Below are 19,254 nucleotides of genomic sequence, written 5' to 3' on the forward strand. Positions count from 1 at the left end.
CCATCACTTCCACACAGCCTCTAGTGTGACCAGGGACTCGGGAAGATGCTTGCTCTACCTCCAGTCCCCTGGCAGGACTGATCCATAAATAGGTGGGTAGTACGTGCTACGCCAGTGAGAGTCATTCCTGTGGTTTTTGCTGGCGCTATCAGGAAAGAAATGCTCTCTTTAAAGGGGAACACTGGCTGTTAAAGTGATGTAAGCCAGAGCTGCTGACGGCCTTCTCTGCCATCACATAAGGTCCTAATTGAAAAAAGAAGCCAACACAGAAGAAAGTGGAGACAAAGGAAAGAGAGAAGTTTCTGATGGCATCATTTAAACCGTCCATCCACATGCACCCAGGGCTGGTTGTGGCCTTGGATTTCCCAGACATGTGAGGAAATAAATTCCAGTATGGCTCACACTGGTTTGAGGTTTTTTTTCTGGCAGCCAGAAGAGTCCAGGGCTGCACATCAGGAACATCTACCTGTGTTAGCCTATAATTAGGCATCAAAATAAATGACTATTTTTCGTTGTCGGTGCCATTTTACACTATATACACTAAACATTTATAAGCTCAGGCAAAGAATATGCCCTATTCTTAGGGATACGCTAGTGGAAGGCATGACTTCTGATAACAGAGCTGCACTCCAACTGCTTCCTTTGGTGGGTGAAACAATGCAAGAAGGTTGCCAGAGCCAGGGCAGAATCCTAAGCCCCCTGGAAACTGGGAGACCTGAAGCTTTCAGAATGATAAAAGCCAGCACCAGAACTAGACCAACTGAGAGCAGACCATGATTCTGTAGGAATCCAAGTCTCAGATACTTTTTTTTTTTTACCTACACAACCACGGGTAAATCAAAATTCATTTGTTTTCCAGGGAATCAATCTGGTGAAATTAAAGATCAGGTTTGGTTATGCAGAATTCTTCCCAACTTCATGTAAGATGTAGGAATATTGAATTTTAAACACAGTCCACCAATTACTTCCCTGTGGATGAATTAAGAAGGGCAGAGCCAGTTCACAAGGTGTTCATGAAACAAAACTGGGTGTTCATCTAAGCTAGATTTCTTTTCTTGAGGACAGGGCGAGATATGGAAATTAAGACATTATCTGTGTCCTCAGTGACTGATAGAGTACAGCAGAAAGAACAATATGACGGAGGAAAACCGGAAAACTGGATGTGAGCACAGGCATCCCCACTGTGCAGGCTCGGAGCTTTTCCTGACCAGTTTTAGTTTTTCCTCACAGGAATCCATCCTATCCCTTACTACGGGGCCCTTTCTCCTAAAGAGTGGCTTTGCATTACATTGTTGGTGACTTCCCACTGCATGTGAAATATCAAAAATGGGAGGCCAGTGTGGGCTGTGTGGAAAGGACGTTGCACCAGATACAGCCATCTGCAGCGGGAGTGAGGGTGACGAGGAGGGGCACATGCATCAGCCAGCCTGGCTACAGAAGCTTCTGAGGAAGATGCTCACTAAGCATCATGAGGTCAGTCATTAAATTTTAGGAAAAAATATATTAGAAATGCCAGGTATGAAAGATGCTTCTGTAGTGGTAGTGACTTAAATCTCTCTCCCATTCACGGAGCATAGCCTGTAATAGAGAAAACATGCGTGTGGCTTCCAGGAGATCAGGGGAAGAGGTAAGGGAACTGCAATTGGCTAGGGAGTATTCCCAGAAAAGCCCCTAAACTAGGAAATTCATCATCGCACTGAATTTTCTTGGATGGTAGCGGCCAAAGGAACAACACTGAACAGAAATCAGCGGCCTCCCAGCAAAGGGAGATGCAGCCCCAGAGTCCTGCTGAATACCACACGGCAGGTGTGTTCATAGCTACTTACAGTATCTGTTTAGAAAAAGCATTAAGCTTCAGAATTTCAGGCTTTCACGTCTGCAAGATGGAGAGTATACAATAAAACCACTATTAGGATGCTCGTGAGATGACAAATGCTACCCCCCTACCACCACCAAACTTGGTTCATTATTTGAAGCCCTTCTAAAAATGTATGACGATAATCTCCTATTTTAATAAATATAACAATCAAAAGATAATTTTACCTTTCTCTATGATTTAAGATCTTACAGTCCTTAGGACCATCATTCTGAATATTTGATACCAATACAAAATAATGAAGCTTTATAAGGGGTGGGAGGTAATACAGAATGTCCATGGACCCAAACAAATTACTAAGTGTGTACGTGCACATGTTATTTTCTAATTACCTTTTAGGAGAGTCTGTTTAACAGGAATGTAAAGGAATAATATTATTATTTAATTCAGCATCTCAGCATGGGGTTCATGTTAATGTAAGTTCATGATATCCAACTAGGTGCATATGGATTGATTATAAAGATTAATAAAGGGCTTCCCTGGTGGCGCAGTGGTTGAGAGTCCGCCTGCCGATGCAGGGGACAAGGGTTCGTGCCCCGGTCTGGAAGGATCCCACATGCCGCGCAGCGGCTGGGCCCGTGGGCGATGGCCGCTGGGCCTGCGCGTCCGGAGCCTGTGCTCCGCAACGGGAGAGGCCACAACAGTGAGAGGCCCGCGTACAGGGAAAAAAAAAAAAAAAAAAAAAAAAAAAAGATTAATAAAGATACCAGGCACATATCAACTAATACAAAACACTTATCAAAAAGGGGCTAGAGGGGGCTTCCCTGGTGGCGCCGTGATTCATAGTCCGCCTGCCGATGCAGGGGACACGGGTTCGTGCCCCGGTCCGGGAAGATCCCACATGCCGCGGAGTGGCTGGGCCCGTGAGCCATGGCCGCCGAGCCTGCGCGTCCGGAGCCTGTGCTCCGCAACGGGAGAGGCCACAACAATGAGAGGCCCGCATACCGCAAAACAAACAAACAAACAACAAAAAAAAGGGGGGCTAGATAGGCAACAGGATAACTCTCCAAAGGACCCCATCTTTACTACTAAGTAATTACTATGAAATTAGGCAGGTCACTGGATTTCTTTTTTCCCAATTGTAAAACCTCCCTCGCATAAATCCCATGATTCTTTCAAAATCAGTAATGACAGCGTCAGCTGGCTAGTGCTGAGTCTGGTATAATATTGAACCTAAGTGATAGGATCCACTTCTGATGTGCAGTGCTATCCAGAGTGATCCCAGGGTCCCAGTTTTCTAAAATACTCATGTACTCACTTTGTGTGTGTACACTGTGTTTGTTCACTTGAAACTGGATTTTCATTTTCACTCCAGAAGGCCGCACTAGCAGGGCTGGGCACTGAGAATAAGAGTGGCGACAGGCAGAGCCTACCCTCCAGCACGCAGGTTCACGCAGACTCAACTCCAGATCAACTAGTTCCTCCTCTAGTGAACACGTTCTGTGTCTCAATGCCAACTGTTAACTTACTAACCTAGATCATCCATGAAATTGAGAAAAGGCTTCCAGAGATGTTCTAGGCAAAAGTCAGAGAACTACTGGGGAATTTATGCCAAATATCAGAGTCGTTGTTTCAGGGATACGTCACTCAAACTACTGCATCTCTTTTCCTCTACCCCTAAAGCATCTGTAACACCCAAATGACGTGCATTTTAAATGGTCATCATGGTTTTTGTTTTTGTTTTTTTTTGATTAACTGCAGGGTCACAATGGATTTCTCTTTGTAATCTTCCAGATTTTGACATACTGAGTCCAGGAAAAAGAAACAACATGCCCAAGGTCTCACAGCCACCAGGCTGGGACCACCCCTGGGAGCTGCCTGCAGGCTCCTGGGCATGTTGGTTTTACTTGTGCCTTTTCTAATGTAAGCCACACAGATCTGAGGACTGAGGCTTAACTTTTTATCTGCTATAGCAACTGCTAGAGCAATCAGTAAAAAAAAAAAAAAAAAAAAGCATTAGAAGTCTTTATGTGGGGACTTCCCTGATGGCACAGTGGTTAAGAATCCACCTGCCAATGCAGTGGACACAGGTTCGAGCCCTGGTCCGGGAAGATACCACATGCCGCGGAGCAACTAAGCCCGTGCGCCACAACTACTGAGCCTGAGCTCTAGAGCCCGCAAGCCACAACTACTGAGCCCACGTGCCTAGAGCCCGTACTCCACAACAAAAGAAGTCACTGCAGTGAGAAGCCCACGCACTGCAACGAAGAGTAGCCCGTGTTTGCAGCAACTAGAGAAAGCTGTGTGCAGCAATGAAGACCCAATGCAGCCCAAAAAGTCTTTATGTGGTCTACCTGGCAAACATTTAAAATTAAAGACAACACTGCTAAAATGACATTTCCTGATATTATGTCAAAGCATAATATTCGTTTAATTTGGTGATATTTTGAGTGATTTTTCTTTCTCTTTCTCCCAAGCCTGCTCTAACAAATTTAGAAACATGAATGTTCAAAAAGTACTCCCCTGGAATAAATGAGTGACTGACAGCCCCCGCTTTTAAAAAAAAAAATCACTCTCTCCATCTCTTTAGTAGATGACTGCCAACAATGGCAACACCTCTTGACAACGGTAATGTACGCCAGAAATGTGATGAGAGGCTGAAAAATGTGATGAGAGGCTGAGCAAATGATTATTTGCTAGAGTCTAAAGGTGACATGCTTATTCACTGTTCAAACCTCTTTTTGTGCTTTCATCCTCAGAATCTCTAGACTGTGCTCCCAACTGACAATGTGTGCAAAGCCCTAGTTGCGAGCAAATTTTAAGAATAACTGTCCTCCTCTTTCTCTTTCTTTTCTTTCTTCTCCCCCTAGAGGAGGCTTGATAGGATGTAAGCAGAGTAGGTGAAAAAGTAATCACAAAGGAAACATATATGAAAAGTAAATTTAGTAGAAATACTCAAATGATTTTCAAGAGGGAGAAATCCTAGGAAATAGATTTTTCAGGTGTTGACGCATGATTTTTTAAAGGTTTCTGGCCCTCATCATATTTATTTCTTCTTAGAAGGCTAGAAAGGAAAGAACATAATGGGAAGGGACCTCTACTCCCTGGGCCACCCTATCCCATCTCCATTTTGTCTGTTACCAAATGCCTGATCAGATCATTTGCAGTTAACTTGTGAGTATCGTTTCCTAAGTGATTGTATGTATGTATGAATGTGTGTGTGTATGTGTGTGTGCTATTAAAGATGATTTCAACTGATTATTGGGCTGTTACTCAGGAAAGAAGCCTTGCCTCTACCCTATGGCAGTATGAGTTAAGACTTTTAAGGCTTAAAATAGACAAGAAACACCAGCAGGGAAAAAAAGATAGAGAGGGTAGAGTCTATGGCCTGGACAATAGGTAGAGCTCAGCTGGGAACTGCTATTGAGATGCTGATCTGAAATTTTCAGAAATGTAACTCAACCTAGACTAGGAACAGGAATCAGAGAGATGAGGAATAGAAGCAGACGATGAGGGGAGGGAAGAAAAGGAGGAGGATCAAAGCTAACTTTTAAAAACAATGTTCTAAATGCTAGGCATTGTTCTAAGCGCTTTATGTGAATAATCTCAATACAACAAAACCACACAGCAGCAAAAGAACAGATGTCTTAGGAAGGTAAGCAGGTGGAATTTGAACAGAAGAACACATAAGACTCAAGTTGGTATTAAGAATAAAGGGCGGGCTTCCCTGGTGGTGCAGTGGTTGAGAGTCCGCCCGCCGATGCAGGGGACGCGGGTTCGTGCTCCGGTCTGGGAAGATCCCACGTGCCGTGGAGCGGCTGGGCCCATAAGCCATGGCCGCTGGGCCTGCGCGTCTGGATCCTGTGCTCCGCAGCGGGAGAGGCCACAACAGTGAGAGGCCCGTGTACCGCAAAAAAAAAAAAAAAAAAAAAAAAAGAATAAAGGGCCCTCAAGGTAGACTTTACTTCTGTAACTCTGGACCTTCTCTGTTCTCTCTGGCCAAGGTATCTGCAACTGACTACTTGTAAAAAGGACATAATATCCTTATATTAAAGCATTAACCATTAAGCATTTTTTACACCTCTTCAACAAGAGGTATTCTTCAGTTAGACAATATATCAGATATAATTTATTAAACTCTAATAGAGAAATTAAAATCTAAGAATTTACTCAGTACTTTGTATAAACCCAAGTGTTATGACTTCCTCCCAATCATCTAGAGCAGGGAAATTTACAATCTAGTTGGGTTAGGCCTGGAACGTGGTAGCCACTGCATTCTCAGGACACTTTCAGCTAAGATTGTAACTAGCAGTTATTTTTCTGTCTTTGCGGCAATTGAGTCCCATCAACAAAAGATATCCTGTATCTGTTTCATTTCTAGCTACTCCTGTTGTAATGATCTAGAATACACAGGTGGGTTGTAAATGTCACAGCAAGATAACCACAAGGTCAAGAGCACCAAGAGAGGGACAGCGATGGGCCCAGTGTCCCTTACCTTCCCACACTGTGCACCTGCTACAATACCTTATTTTACATTTGTTGTTACATTGCTTTGTAATCCCATTTATGTAACTTAATGTTTGTTTTCCACTTCTCTTCCTACATAAAAGATGTGGGTGGAACAAAGCCCAAATATATCGCTTCTGTACACCTGAAACATTCCTACTTTACTCTGTGCACAATAACTCTGTGCTCCAAAATGATTACAGACCGAACTGGAAAAGACCGTTGGTCAGCCGGGGAGTAAAAAACAAACCAGAGCTTCACTTAATCAGGAATTTCCATTTGCATCACTAGAGGTGGCTACGCTATATGTGAAAGAGGACAGAGTGGGGAATATAAAGTCCCAGCTTCAAGGTCTGGAGCTACCTGCCTCCCTATATGGCACTGAGTAATCTCCATGAGCCTCAGTGATTTCACGGATAAAATGCAGACAATTTCTCTCACCAAGTCGACGGTAGTAAGAATTTGATGAAATAATATATATATTAAGGTATAAGATATATTAATATATATATTAATGTAGATATGCAAGAAAAGATTCCTTCTTAAAACTCCTTTATATTCTGATTTATAAAAATATTTCTACATTTTATTTTATTTATTTTTTTTTTTGCGGTACACGGGCCTCTCACTGTTGTGGCCTCTCCCGTTGAGGAGCACAGGCTCCGGACGCGCAGGCTCAGCGGCCACGGCTCACGGGCCCAGCCGCTCCGCGGCATGTGGGATCCTCCCGGACCGGGGCACGAACCCATGTCCCCTGCATCGGCAGGCGGACTCTCAACCACTGCGCCACCAGGGAAGCCCTCTACATTTTATTTTTAAAAGATGTGGTCAAGTCGTTACTAGAGGGCATATGAAAGAAAAAATTTTAAGAGACTACTAACAACCATGAGTTACGAATACAAATAAAGACTCAGAATAAAAATTTTAAGGGTAGATTTAATCAGTGCTTTAAGAAACAGCATGAATTATTAAAACACTGAAACCATATGTTACAGTATTAATTAAATTATTTTGTATTTGCTTAAAAAACAGCTTGAAAAGAGAAAAAGGAAACTGGCAGCTGCGAATAAAGTAAATTTGAGGTGGTAAGTAATTAAAACTTCTTTCTGTGTTCATCGTGAATACTGTTAATTATATCACAAAAACTCATAAGCACCTAAAAACACTAAGCACGGATCCTACTGGGAACCTGTGTAAAAAAAACTGGGAGAAATCTGAGAGGGAGGGTAGCCTAATTTTTAGACATTTTATAAAATGTAAATGCCACATCTGTTCATTTAGATTACGATTATCTAAAATATAATACAGTCAACATGAAATAGAAACTGTTCTTCAATATAAATTAAGCTTTTTGTAAAGTAATTGAAAGAATTCTCTAGTCACTCTTAGAAATATAATTTTTTCTAAATAAGTGAAATTTGGTTTTGAATGGAACATCTTCTCTTTGTGTGAAAAGGTCATAGGATTTCTTAATATGGGAAGTCCAGGAAATTCCTTTTTTTTTTTTTTTTTTTTTGTGGTACGCGGGCCTCTCACTGTTGTGGCCTCTCCCGCTGCGGAGGCACAGGCTCCGGATGCACAGGCTCAGCGGCCATGGCTCACGGGCCCAGCCGCTCCGCGGCATGTGGGATCCTCCTGGACCGGGGCATGAACCCGCGTCCCCTGCATCGGCAGGAGGACTCTCAACCACTGCGCCACCAGGGAAGCCCTAAGGTTATTTTTAAAGAGAAGAACATGAAAAAGTAAGTGAGGTAGCCCTTTCCCCATCCATTGAAACAGAATAACCCATGTTAATAAAACATCTAAATCCAAATCCCACTGAATGAATTATCTGTGTAACCTCATTTGAAGCCAGCTTAACGTAATTTCTGTGACCTGCATTTCCCTTTATTAATTAATGTCAGATAATCATTTCTGATATAGTATACAATTTAGCAACTTTGTGGGCCGCAGACCCCCAGTGGGAGCAAGGGGACAGCACGTACAACGCTAAGCCTTGTCATATTCTTTCCCATACTCAGAAGGTTGGCTCGAAACTTTATTTTGAAATTACTATCTCTTTGTTTTGTTTGGATGGTCCGTTTATTTGTTCTTTATTTTTTAAAAGAACAAACATTCACAGGCAAAAGACTACCAATGACACACTGGGTTTGATTTCCAATTCTGCCTCTAACTAGCTAGTTAAACTAGGTGCACATCACTGGGTAAGTCACTGGACTTCTCAGTGGCTTCTTTCCCCATCTCTAAAGCGAGATCATAACAGCAGCTACTAACTAGACTTCATCTGAGGGTTATGTGGATCATTATGGGAAGAGCTTAGAACACTACCTGGCTCATGATAAGAACAATATGTACACTAGCAATTATAAATGATCTTTCAGTTCCAAGAACTTTCTATTACATTAGTACTAGGATTAAAACAGGATCTGTGTTGATAATACTTGGTTCCACATTTATGTCTCTGTACTGAAACCCACATTGCTGACTGGCCTATAACTATGACATTTAATCAAATATAAGTAAACTGTACATTCAATTAAATAGATGACTAAAACATTTAAGCCTTAATTTGTGTTCATGTCCTACTTTCTACCTGTTTGGGGTCCCCTCATAATTATCAGTCTTTGGTAATATAGTAATGTTCTTTTAAATAAAACAAATTTATATATCTAATGACACACTGACACAGAAAAGCTACATGCCCATACATGGGCAGCAGTAACGTTAAAAATATTCTATGAACAAAAAATGAAAAAAAAAATGAAACAATGACATGTTGCTCTATATAATGAAAAAAATATTAATGACGTAGGATGAGTCTAACTCAATTTCCTTCATATTCCTGATTCTCATCTTTTGAGCACTTCTGACAAAATTCATTTTGTAGTATCTGATGGGACCAGTTAATCAAGTTTCCTTTTCTGAGATAAGAATCATTTTTCTCAACTAATATAGAAGGTGGCACAAAATGTCTTTGCAATTGTTACAAGATTCAATTAAAAGCAGATGAGTTGAAAGACACAAAGTTCTGTTTCACTACAGACATTATGGCTCAGGATATAAAATTTAAATGCTTTGAAAATAAAAAGTGGTTTAGTCTTGACTTCAATCAAAGAGAATTTAGACATGATCAAAACATACTTCAATTCCTGACACAAAGCATTTATCCAGAGTTCAAATGGATACAAAACATGTAAAGGCCAAGAACCATGTCTTGCCAAAAGTAATAGTAAATGTTTGTTTTTCCTTTTCTCTCTACCCCTCAAGGTAACCTACATTTATCACTACTTCAAAACACTGTGAAAACTTTACCTCATGAAACCTCATCGTAGTATATAAACAAATGATCAGGTATGTTATTTTCATAATCAGCCCTTGAAATTTAGTAGGAAACGGGACCCTTAATCAACAGAGACCTCAGGAAAAGTAATGATGACAATAAAAAAGCACTGAAGTAGAAATACCATAAGCCAAAGATATCAAATTTATGGGAATAAACAGATAATACGTAAATGCCTCCTATTTTCTATCCCTAGGGTCAGGAACGGTCAAGAAGTAAGTAAGCTCCTTGGTGTGGCATTCCTGGGTCCCTCAGGACTCGAGGACGGCCACCTCGAATATCCGTGGGGACTGCTGCTAGCACTGCAGGCAGCATTTGGCTCTGGGGCTGAACGGCTTTGATGACAGCCACTGTGCTGTGAAAGGTTTCGGAGAAAAAAAAATTAAAAGATGGGAAACAGATAAATATAGTGAGCACACATTATGGTTTAAAGCAATAGGCACTGGCATTTAGTATATGCTAAAATCAAAATACATTTAAAAGATAACAGCACTGGGCTTCCCTGGTGGCGCAGTGGTTGAGAGTCCGCCTGCCGATGCAGGGGACACGGGTTCGTGCCCCGGTCTGGGAAGATCCCACATGCCGCGGAGCGGCTGGGCCCGTGAGCCATGGCCGCTGAGCCTGCGCGTCCGGAGCCTGTGCTCCGCAACGGGAGAGGCCACACAGTGAGAGGCCCGTGTACCGCAAAAAAAAAAAAAAAAAAAAAAAAAAAAAAAAAAAAAAGCTAACAGCACTATGTTACAAGGGCTAAGATTTTATGTTTTCAAAAGACACTTTAAAGAGAAAGTTTGAACCAGATCTTGACATATAATATAAATATGTCAGTGAACGAGTTCAAAGAAGTAATAACTTACCTGTTAGACCATAAAGATTTTATGAAACGTTGGGAATATTTTGAAGCAGCATCAACAATAAACATCTAACTTCTACATTAGAGAAAAATGTTAATGTTCCAAAGCATCTAGCTTCAAAGAAAATCAAAAACCAAGATTCCACTGGGCTAATAAAACAAAGTCTACTATTGTATATAAATAAAACTCATAAAACCAACCTAATTTGTCTAGCAGATGTTTTAAGTCAAAGGAATTTTCCATTTCCATTCCATTCAAATATAAGAGCATGAGTAACCACCAAATAGTTTTCAAAATACATTAGTTCAAAACTATCTTCTATTTTCACACTCTATCTTATAACCTAGGAAACAGCTCATTTTCTGGACTGTAATAAAACCGCCACATCAAAGGCAGAATTAGAAATCTAGATCAAATCGTCTTCTCAGTGACAAAGAACCGAAAGAAACTGCGAAATAAACTGTTTCCTCCGGCCCCGGCTTTCTCTATTCTAACTTAAGCTACCAATTCAATAATTATGACACAGTTGTTTCTTCAAAGGTATTCTCTTATAGTTTAGGTAAAGACTTCAAAGTCTCAGTATTCATATAAGGCACTGGCAGGTCTTTTATAAGCTCTCGCACTCATCTGTCTGCTGAAGTTTACCCCAGCTCATCACACTCCTGCTTTTTCAGTCCTTTTCTCTTCTCAAGGAGGTACAGTAAAAACTGGGCTCCAATTCTGTGATGCTGACAGCTAACAGACTTCCGGTCCTCTAGGTGGAGACCACAAAATTTTAAATGTATGATTTCTGCTTATGAAATTCATGTAGCTGGCACCAGAAAGGTCAAAACTGTGGTTTAAAGAAAGCAAAGTCTTCAACTTAATCAATTCTAAATTAATTCAATATTTTTGAATACTTCCAAAAGTGGTGAAGGCAAACAAGTCTACAGACTGTGGCCCCACAATCTCAACCTTGCATGGAGACATGCACTTAAGAGATCCTCCAAAACTGGAATACATGCATCTCTAGTATATGGTTAAATTCCTACTTAGCCATTATTGAATGCTACATAGTTCTTCCTCTCCCTTGGATCTTTTTGGATGGGAAGGCAGAAGTGTAGCTGTGACTAGAACAAAAAATATATTTCCACTGATTGTAGACACCCATGAATCATTCATGAAGTAACAAAACAAGGCTTAGACAACCTAATGCATGAATTAGGTTAAAATCACAAGTTGCAACATTTACTGTTAAATTCTCTGGTTATGTCTTGTTTTTCTGAGTCTCAAGCTAGCAAGAGGAGTCTTCAGTGGAAATCTCTATATCTTAATGGCAAAGAATCACAGAAAAGAAGAAAAAAAAGGGAGGGAGGGAGGGAGGGAGGAAGGAAGGAAGGAAGGGAGGGAGGGAAGGAGGAAATGTAATTCATTTTATAGATATGGATAATTTTATAAATAAATGTTTAATTTATCCCTTACATCTAGATGTTATGAACAGTGGAGAATGACATAAATGATCTGTGCTTCAAACATAAACTATGAGGTGTTTAATGAAAGCAGCCTGATTTTATTCGCTCTTTTCTCTTTAAAGGAAATTCTGGCAAGGTCAGCTGACTCAAATTCAACACCTGTCTAGAAAATAACATGTATCTGTCACTTTCTTCCAAAATGAAAATGAAGGGCATAGCTAAAACACCTAATAACTGACCCCAAATCAAATGCCATGTATTTGTTACTATGGTGGCACAGATATGAAATTCTGCTTATCACAGACCTTCTCCCTAAAGCTAACAACTCTACTATCCAGGTAAGTAGAATATACAAGTTTGAAATGAAATCTAAAAGCAATAACAACAACAAAAAACAAGGCAGGAGAATGTACGTTTTATTAACAATCTGCAGCCCCTTCTCCCCACTCCCGGGCACGCACACACCTGTACTACAGCACAGAAGAGCACAGCTAAGAAGCCAGAGTCCACTTGTTTCTCAGAAGATTCTGGCTCCAGTGCCACTTCCTCTAAGACACGCTAACTCGAAAGATCTACACAAGGTACAGACTGGCAATACTCTTAATTATAATTATTTCCAAAGAATACCAGCGATGCTGATAGGAGTCACACTTAGAATTTTTCAATTAAAAAAACACAGTGCTCTCACAGTGAAATCTCTCTACACTGAATCCCAATTTACGATCCAAGAAACATCCTTATGAATTATCTAAAAAAATGATGCTTGAGAACTGCTGTAATTCTAAATCTTGCAATTCTAGCATTTGGATGAGCCAAAGAAACCAGGTTCTGCCGTATTTCTGGTACATCTTTTAGCAATGCACTACGCTTACATCACTTGGCCTGGCTGTGCCTATGGAAATCGCAATGCCGCTGTTCTACGTGGAGACTGCCTGGATTCTGGGACTGTCTCAACCTCACCTGGCACAACACACCTATCTCACGAGGTGTGTACCTGCCCAGGAGCACACTTTGGAAGCGCAGGTAACGCCATGCAAACAAAACATCTGCTTAGGAGGGACGGCTTTTGTTGCTGTTGCCTTGACCTCTACTCCCATGGATAGATTAAGGCTTTTAGTAGAAACAGACATATAATTCAGAAAACAAGGCTCAGTTTTTTCTTTAAGAGAAAAATCAGAAAGCCAAAATTCAGCGTAAAAAGAACAAGCAAGGAAATATGGCGTTAAATTGGCACAGATACTCCTTTTCCAGTTTAACAATCTTTGGTAGTTATTCTTTATATTTCCCATAGCACTCAGAACAGACTAATACGAGATAAATAATTAATCTTCTGAAAGAACAGAGAGTCAAAAGGAAGGAGGATGGGTAAAGGGAAAGAGGGAAGAGAGAAAGGAGAGTTAATGGTGCTGAATGAATGTAGTTTTATGGGGAAAACTAAGCCAATGTGTTTACATGAATGTGTGCATAAAAAGAGGAAAATGGAAGAGTAAAAATGCTTTAAAAACTGGCCTGTCATACAGTTTCCAACTGTGGCTTTGTATTAATAACACCCACTGGAAGATAATTTCAACCCACCAGTAAGCCTATTTTGTCCTGAGTTCAGCAGTCCATTCTACATACAAGGAGCAGAGGGTTCCATCCAGGGGGGCTAGGATTAGGATCCTCGTCTGAATAGCTAAATGACTGAGGGCATTTTGTCAACTGTCAAAATATTTATTTTCCAAATCACAGTGCCTACCATGCTGACATCTGAAGGAAACAGCACAAACATCGCAACACAACTAAATGCTGGCAGATTTCTGCCTAAAGCAAAAGAGATATAGTTAAATCTACTAAATTTTGTTTAGAATAATACTGATTTTCAGGGGACACTGCTCACAATCTCAGATTTGTAGCTCAAATCAAGCTGCCCGTCTTCATGGGAATTTATACACTCTCAGTTAAATCAGACACCTAATCACAAATCTTCTCACATCTATGAACAAAGAGGGAAATTCAAAATCCAACAACTATTCATTTGAAATGTACTTTCAATCATGCCATATCCAATATGGACATAATTTCTTTTATGTCTTGATATGTTTAATATAATGTTTAGTATTTAACAACAAAATGTGTTAGTATCACAAGAAGTATATGATGCTTTATTGTACTTTGGAGAACTCTCTCTACATGTTAGTATTGAAGAGTTGAGCTCTACCCAGTATGTGTGAACAATTCTTCACTCACCCATGTCACCCTGTCCTCTCACCCCGGATATCTCTAACATAGAGAAAATGTACTTATAAATAAATCCAAAATATATATGAATCCACAGTGAGTTCAGGTTTCCATGGCAAAGGGAAAATTACATTTCAAGGCTATACTGTCAAATAGATTTATCTAACACTTGCTCCTGTTTTGACTATCAATTCTGACAAAATTTTATTGGCCAACTTTAAAAATGCTTAAAATGTGAGACTGCAATGGAAACACTGATATAGCTGTAGATTAGGAAGCACAGTTCAGCCTGTTAAATAAATTTTGTCTTTTTAAATTCAAACTACAGAATTTCATTTCCCTATACTCAAACCTGGAATTTGCATTTACACTCACAGATAGAATCCCTAGGAAAGTGTGACGAAGCATACTTAATCATGTTTTCAAATCAAAATTTTAAGCTATATTCAACAACACTGCCTTCAAGAACATTTTGTCCACAATATTGTACATTTAAGATTCAAAATATTTCTATATAACATCTCCTACTCAGCCTTGAAAATAAACTAAACAAGGAAAGCTGAAATTATATTTGAACCAACCCTGCTCTACCTCAAAGCTATGTCACTTCGTTTCTTAAATAATTAAAATATTTCCCACAGAGACATAAATTATTACACCTTCCAAGATAAGGGTTCTAAGTAATTCTATAGTCACAATATTTCACACAACCTGTTCTCTGCAGGAAAAGTGATTCATCCAACAAACCACAGATGCCACTCACAACCTGAAGTTTCTAATATTGCAAGGGAGAAGGAATGCTGATTCATAGCATACCATGTTTATAACAAAAAAAGGAATCCAAATGGCTGTCTGCCATGTACCTGCCCCCCAAAAGTAAGTATGAAATTCAAGTGCCAAGGTAGAACTTTAAATTGTTTAGGTCATCATTAAATTTCAAATGAGTCATCATGTTTCAGTTTGAAATAAAGTTTAGCAGTTAAGACCTACTAATGAAATATAAGCAAAATAATATTTGATTTTAAAATTAATTTTTAAGTCCTCAAATATGAACATGATTTTCCTATACTACGTTTATTGCCACAAATATGCTCGTATGCAGGGCTATTTAGGCAGAAAATGGAGCTCAGGGGTTAAGATCAAAGTCTTCAGAGTGGCAAACTGCCACTTACTTGATATGACCTTGGGAAAGTCACTTAACCTCTCTCAGCTTCAATTTCCTTATCTGTTATTCTGAAGATAATGAAAAGCACTTATATAATGCCTGGCTCACAGTGAGGGAGCAATAAGTAGTAGCTGCTGTTATTAGTGTTATCGAAGGAGTCTCTGCAAATTGCATTTGTAAATTAGATGTGAATAAGAAATGGCTGTGTAATTCCTAAAATTTTACTTAAAAAAAAAGCCTAAAGTTCAGACTTAGTTCTTTTTATAAATGAAAAACCATGATGGCGGAAGGAGAAACCAATGCCTGAAGAAGGTGAAACAGATCAAAAAACAACACATACGAAAAACAAAAGACATGAACCCAACAGTAGCGACTAACATCCTGGAACACTTAAAGAAAACTGCCAAAGACAAAAGGAAATGGGTGGCTCCTTCGATAATGAATTCAAACATCAATACAGAGGGCAGAAAAATGACCCAAAATTCCCCCCAATCTACAAAAATAAAATAACCTAAGTAAATTACATTTTGTATGAAATGACAGGTAGTGGGAAATTTTTAGCTTATTTGGCTTTCAGAGATTAAAACTGGACAACTAATGTCAAATATGTTGGTACTTTGCTCTCCATAAAGATAACACAAAACATTTCCAAATGGTAGCATGATGGAGTAAGGAGGTGAGAAGCTCCCACATTTGCTTCAGGTTTACCCGTCACTTGATCCTAAGAACCTACTACGGTGGTGACAAAATAAATACAGAATTGGAAGCATTATCCTCTGAATTTTACCCTGATTAATCATACTTGAGTACATAAAATATGTAACACAGGTAATTTCTCTGAATATTTATGAGCGATATACTCAAAGTATCTGATATAAATTCATATTTAGAAATAAGTATAAGGAGCTATTTCTATTTTGTATTTACAGATGCAGAGTTCAATTACTCTGTATATAAATAAATTCTTACTATGTATTACCCAATAATTACGGTGACAAACGCTTATTCAGTCTTTCCCATACAATAAACACTATCCTAAGGGCTATGGATACTGTTTTCAATAAGAGAAAAATGGCCCCAATGTTCATGGAGCTTATATTCTAGCAGGGGAAACTAAAAATAAGAATACATCACATGATCATAAACATTATGATAAAAATAAATCAGGGTTGTGTGATAAGGAGTGATTGAGAAGCTATTTCAGACTGGTTGGACCAGAAAGGCCTGCTCATTAAATCTACCCACATAAGACTTAAATTTGATGCCAAAATCTATAGCAAGCAATTTTTAATTTACATATAAAAATAAATGCAAACATTTTGCTAGGCTATGAAATGATAATTCACCTCATCCAATGGGTAAATGTAAACTCTTCCCAAATACACACAGTAAACACTGATAAACAGATATGGTCATTTTACCTCCAAATACCATTTCCAATACATTCATAGTGAGTTTTCATAATAAAACAAATGTAGACAAATATACAACACTTTTAAAATTTATATTCATTTTACTTACGTATTATTTTGCTAAACTATAAATAGTATAATTTTAAATGTTTGATTTTACTTAAAAATCAAAATATACCAACAGAAAAGCTTACTTTTAAACTCACCTGTGCCTGTACACAGTGCAGAAGATCTATAAAGTTGTAGCCAAATCCAAGAGAAATCTGCAATATAAAGAAACAAACAAATATGAATAAAAAATGCAGAATCCTGTTAGACTCATTAGAGTGGATGTGATTTTTTACAACCAATATACAAATAATACTCATTAATAACATCTCTCCATTAAATTGCATGGTAAATCGAGAAGACGACCTGCTACCTTACTTCTATTTGTAGAAACTAATGTAAGACACATAAGGCTACATTTCAGTGTGAATTATGAGGTGTCTACCCAACAAATTTTGAGTGCCCGCCCGTAACACTTATTACACTTCCTGGTAGCTGCCTGTCTAATCACTAGCACTGAAAGCTGAATAAAAGCAGAGGACGCCTGAGCTACCCATTTCCACACTGCACTCCTAGCCCAATGCCCAGCCCATAGTAACACAGTACACAGGAAATGTTTGCTGAATGAATGAATGAATGAATGAACAAGTTAATTAATTAATTAAGTTCACATACTGATCTTAATTTGCTGTGATTTATAGTTTGCCTATATGGAATAGAAAGGCTTGAAATTATTGAAATAAAAACCTATGTCATGATTGCTTAAACAAAGACGTTTAAAAGTGAATAATTCATCTCAAAAAAAAAATCTTGTGTAAAATGATGTAAAAATGATGCTATAGGGAATTCCCTGGCAGTCCAGTGGTTAGGGCTTGCTGCTCTCACTGCCAGGGGCCCGGGTTTGACCACGGGTCAGGGAACTAGGATCCTGCAAGTCACGTGGTACGGCCAAAAAAAAAAAATGATGCTATATATGACAATTTGCATGAGTAAGAGTGGATAAGAAAAGGAAGAACTGAACATTTTCAATAATGAGGGTAACCAAGATTCATCTGGGTGTGTATCTTTGAGAACAAAGAACTTAGCCATGAAGGACTGTGCAGCACTTTCTCTGATCCACACAAGGATCACTTCCACTGTACCAAAGAAGTTTATTTATTTCCAAGATGCACAGTCAGTAATACGAACACAACCAATATGTGCCTATCATATTTTATGTGGATTAATGTTTACCACTCTTGTGTATATTATGGACCTAAGAAAAACTGCCTGACTGCTACTAGTAGTAGTATGTCTTTATTTTAACTAATATGTACTACTAGATTTAATCAGCTTCAAGGAATGTTTTTACAACTGCATTTTTTTCCTTCAGGTGACACCAATCAGTAATAATTCATACTTTGATTCATTATCAGACTTAAGAGTATTAACTTTCTGATGCGCCCTTTACTCTTTAGAATAATAAATAGAACCTAATAGTAGAAAAAAGCTAATGTTAACTTAATAACCCAAACTGCCATTTTTTCTAGGGCACCAGCAACATCTGATTTCATAAAGGGGAAAGAAATGGGAAAAAAAATGCATTTTGGTTTTTGCCAGGACCTGATCAATCTGGAGACCATCACAGGTAAAGAAATGCAGCTAGGGTATTAGGCAGAGATGATTCATGAAAAACAAAAGGAAATCTGTATGCAGATAAGAGGTTATCGCAGTAAATAAAACAAATGGGTTCTCCTCAAGTGGCAGCCTGTGAGTGGTGAGCAGTAAACTGTTACGTAACAGGGGTCATCCATTCTTTCCAGCACTGCCGGCCTACTTAAGCCCATTCTAATTCTATACCAACAACTAATGTGCTCGAGGACATCACACTATGCAACAGTCAACAGTTAAAACTTGTGATGTGAGTGTGAATGATGATATTAAACAATTATTGCTTGATCTATACCACTCAGAAGGTTTTTATGAATGTGCTAATATAATGAGGAAAAAGGGCTAATGAATCCAAACTAAAGTAAGATACATATGGACATGAAGACAGAAGATGTGAATCATTTCCACAGTATAGTATGATACCTCGGTGTAACATTTTAAACCAGAAGAATTAACAAAATACTTATAAACATAGAATTATAAAATGTTTTCTAAGTCACTAAAGGAAAAAAATAGCTATTTAAAGCAGAAGTACGGGCACTGACCACCTATAATAAATCGGCATCCCCCTTCTCATCTACGAGTCCAGATAGCTTTCAGGAAGCTACTTTAGGAGTTTCAAGAGATGGAGAGGGGAAGACCGCCCTGGGCCTTCTGTCACCGGCAGACTGACAGAAGGAAAGACAGGAACACTGCAAGAAAAGGCAGGGATACACGCATGTCGTCCTTTTCTCTCTTACTACCACTACTATTTCCAATGTATAAACTAAAGAGATACACCTCCTCTCCATGAAG

The 19,254-nt window shown here is 39.1% G+C and overlaps 1 protein-coding gene across 2 annotated transcripts in view; it reads right to left on the reverse strand.

Moving 5' to 3' along the window:
• The window catches only part of NCOA2 (nuclear receptor coactivator 2), a 273,589-nt gene that overhangs the window by 155,367 nt on the left and 98,968 nt on the right, over positions 1-19,254 (reverse strand). For both annotated transcript variants that reach the window (XM_060128302.1, XM_060128301.1), the window contains one exon: positions 16,968-17,024. The gene's annotated coding sequence lies outside the window, so the exon portion shown is untranslated. The remainder of the gene's footprint in view (positions 1-16,967; positions 17,025-19,254) is intronic.

The sequence above is a fragment of the Lagenorhynchus albirostris genome, chromosome 17 (assembly GCF_949774975.1).
Source record: "Lagenorhynchus albirostris chromosome 17, mLagAlb1.1, whole genome shotgun sequence".
NCBI lineage: Eukaryota > Metazoa > Chordata > Mammalia > Artiodactyla > Delphinidae > Lagenorhynchus > Lagenorhynchus albirostris.